This window comes from Phascolarctos cinereus, unplaced genomic scaffold, assembly GCF_003287225.1.
Source record: "Phascolarctos cinereus isolate Bilbo 61053 unplaced genomic scaffold, phaCin_HiC Scaffold_726;HRSCAF=1367, whole genome shotgun sequence".
Taxonomy (NCBI): domain Eukaryota; kingdom Metazoa; phylum Chordata; class Mammalia; order Diprotodontia; family Phascolarctidae; genus Phascolarctos; species Phascolarctos cinereus.
In genome coordinates, this window is record NW_027556098.1 from 128,145,127 (window position 1) to 128,148,769 (window position 3,643).

A 3,643-nucleotide genomic window follows, 5' to 3' on the forward strand; every position below is an offset into this window, starting at 1 on the left:
GTATCATAGACCAAAATTATGACGAAGGTGAGACTGAACCCGTTATGTACTAACAGAGATAATGGAAAGCCAAGGAGAGTTGCTAAACCTTGAGGAAGCATCTTCTGTCCTGCTACATTCTCATAGAAAGTGGCCACGTATGGCACCTATCAACCTATGGGTACTAGTTAGTCCTTATGTTGCTCAGGTGTCCACGGGGCCAGAATTTAGGCCACTGTTCTCTATCACTTGAAGGGGAAGTAAGATGACTTTAAAAAATCTCACCAGCTTTCCACTGGCTCTGCCATATTCCAGTGAGTCGCCAAAATGACGAACACAAAAGGAAAAAGGAGAGGGACTCAATACATGTTTTCTAGGCCCTTTCGAAAACATGGTGTTGTCCCTCTGGCTACATATATGCAAATATACAAGGTGATATTGTAGATATCAAGGGTATGGGCACAGTTCAGCAAGGAATGCCCCACAAATGTTACCATGGCAAGACTGGATGGGTCTATAACGTTACTCACCATGATGTAGGCATTGTTGTAAACAAAGGGGTTAAGGGCAAGATTCTAGCCAAGAGAATTAATGTTCGTATTGAGTGTATTAAGCATTCCAAGAGCAGAGATAGCTTCCTGAAGCAGGTAAAGGAAAATGATCAGAAGAAGAAGGAAGCCAAAGAAAAAGGCACTTGGGTTCAACTGAAGCACCAGCCTGCTCCACCCAGAGAAGCACACTTTGTGAGAACCAATGGCAAGGAACCTGAGCTGTTGGAACCGATCCCCTATGAATTCATGGCATAAATGGCTTTAAAATAAAGACAATAAAAAATTCTTGGGTTAAAAAAAAATCTTACCAGCTTCCCCTTATTCCCATGGCACTCCATAATATTCAGTCCACCAATTGCTTATCCATAACTATAATATGTCTTTATCATCTTCTAATCTTTGGTGTCATCTCTCCCATGCAAGGTGAGGGCAAGACTTTTACAATCCTCTTCTCCTGAGATACAACCTTGCACCACTTCCTCTTTTCCATCTCTCTTTTTAAAATTTTCTAATCTTTTTTATCATCTTCACCCTCTGACAGACATGCCCTCTAGGTGAACATCATCCATTTTTCTCCTACTGTCTCACTGGAATAGGTGGATCTCACCATATGTTATAATTCACATACAAATATATTATGAACAAACATATAAGCATATATATCATGCAAGGTTGGTAACTGTACATCAAAATCCCATAAAAATTCAAAGAACAAGATTTGGCTCTTGAGATAAGTTTCCATGTGACTACCATTATCTGGCATGGGACTGGAAGCCAGGAGATTTGTGCCACCAACCCTTACCTGCCATTAGCCTGTTATATAACCATAGGCAAGTCACTTGACCTTTCTAGGCCTCAGTTGCCTTATCTGCAAAATTAAGGGGTGGATTAAATGATCTTTAAGAGCTTTTTCAGCTTTGAGATTGTGTGATGTCATGATTCTAGTTTGGCCCCGAGCAGATGGGACAGGTGAGCTTTGATGGAAATAATGAAGAAAGGTAAGGTTGGTCTGGCAGGTCTGGATGAGATGCCACAATAAGGCATGAGACTTTGACATTGAAGGGATTGCATACGGTTCCTGAGCCCTCGAAGTTTTAGGAAGAGAGGATCTCACAGTGTTGCTAAGGCTTGACTCTCCACTTACAGAACGATGTTATCTATGGCACAGAATGTTGTAGAAAAGACTGTTTGGCCCCATCAAATTGTTTTCAAAGGAAAAGTGGCATGTGCTATGAATTGGGGACCATGAAACAGAATAATTGCTGCAGCTTTTCATTTGTAGTCAAAACTTCCCTGGCTAATAGGCTTGGAAACCTAAGCTAAATACTTTCAGAGACTCAGGGAAAGGATGCAGAATGAGAAAGAGAAATATTTCAGCACAGGGACTGAGCCTGGAAAGAATCAGCATACAGAGATAGGCCTGGGAAAACGCAGGGACCCTGGGGGAAACATTACAAATAGGAACCAGACTTGCCTTGAGTCCACAGATCTTTGAAGGTCGGTTCCCTCAATTAGGTTAGAGCTTTTCAGAGCTTGTCTGCCTACTCTGTTCTCTCTCTTTTCCTCTTCCTTTTCACACTCCAAAGACTTACCTAGTTTATTGATGATCATGATTCAAAGATGATGACTTAAATTTTGTATCTCTGCAATGCTTTTCTCTGGAACTGTCCTCCAAAAAAAGGTAGAAAAGAACAAAAACTCTCTCTGCAACTGACTCACATTTTTATAGGCCAGCATAGAGTGTTTCCAACCCACAACAGTTTGAGGCAATCAATTCATCCTCAATCGATGAGATAAAGAGCATTTATAGTATTCTATGCTTTATTATAAATTGCTTTATGTATGCTATCTAATTTGATCTTCACAACAACCCTGTGAGGTAGGCATTATTATTATTCCCATTTTACAGATGAGGGAAACTGAAGGTGAGTGAGATTAAGTGGACTTGCCCATGGTCACACAGCTAGTAGGTGTATGAGGCAGAATTTGAACTCAGATCTAGGATTCTTAACTTCAAGTCCAGTGCTCTATCCACTATTACATTTTGCCTCTCAAGCAAATGCTTATCACCCTGTCATCTCACCAATTTGATCAATAAATTCATCTGATAATTCTCCTACATAAGAATGGGCATTCTTGGCAGTGGACCCATTTGGAAGTGATTTGGTTTGTTGTTGTTGTTGTTGTTTTAGGTAATGGGTTAAGTGACTTGCCCAGGGTTACTCAGCTAGTAAGTGTTATGTGTCCAAGTAGAAGTGAGGTCCAATTTGCAGGTATCATAGACCAAAATTATGACGAAGGTGAGACTGAACCCGTTATGTACTAATAGAGATAATGGAAAGCCAAGGAGAGTTGCTAAACCTTGAGGAAGCATCTTCTGTCCTGCTACATTCTCATAGAAAGTGGCCACGTATGGCACCTATCAACCTATGGGTACTAGTTAGTCCTTATGTTGCTCAGGTGTCCACGGGGCCAGAATTTAGGCCACTGTTCTCTATCACTTGAAGGGGAAGTAAGATGACTTTAAAAAATCTCACCAGCTTTCCACTGGCTCTGCCATATTCCAGTGAGTCGCCATAATGACGAACACAAAAGGAAAAGGAGAGGGACTCGATACATGTTTTCTAGGCCCTTTCGAAAACATGGTGTTGTCCCTCTGGCTACATATATGTGAATATACAAGAAAGGTGATATTGTAGATATCACTTCACCACCTAGCTGCCCCTTAGAACTTTTTGTTTGTTTGTTTGTTTGTTTGTTTTAGAAGTGATTTGGCCAGAAAGTTGATGACTACCATGTTTCACTGCCTGCCTCTTTTGGGTGAGATATATATATATATATATATATATATATATATATATATATATATATATATATATAATTAAACAGAAACTGAAAAAAAAAGACAATTTGGTACAAATATGAGGATATGTTTTCTTGGGGTAGAAATAGCCTCAAGTTTACATATCCTTCATCCATGAAGCCTCCCCTGATTACCCCCTGAAGATGATCTTTGCCTCCTTTGAACTGTCATAATGTTCATGATCTGTACCACTCATCCTGCACTTTTGATTCACTGATTCATATTTTTAGTTATATTTTCATGTACATAT

At 39.9% G+C, this 3,643-nt stretch overlaps 1 pseudogene; it reads left to right on the forward strand.

Moving 5' to 3' along the window:
* Positions 1-285: 285 nt before the first annotated feature.
* LOC110208256 (large ribosomal subunit protein eL21 pseudogene) lies at positions 286-785 on the forward strand (annotated as a pseudogene).
* Positions 786-3,643: the final 2,858 nt, after the last annotated feature.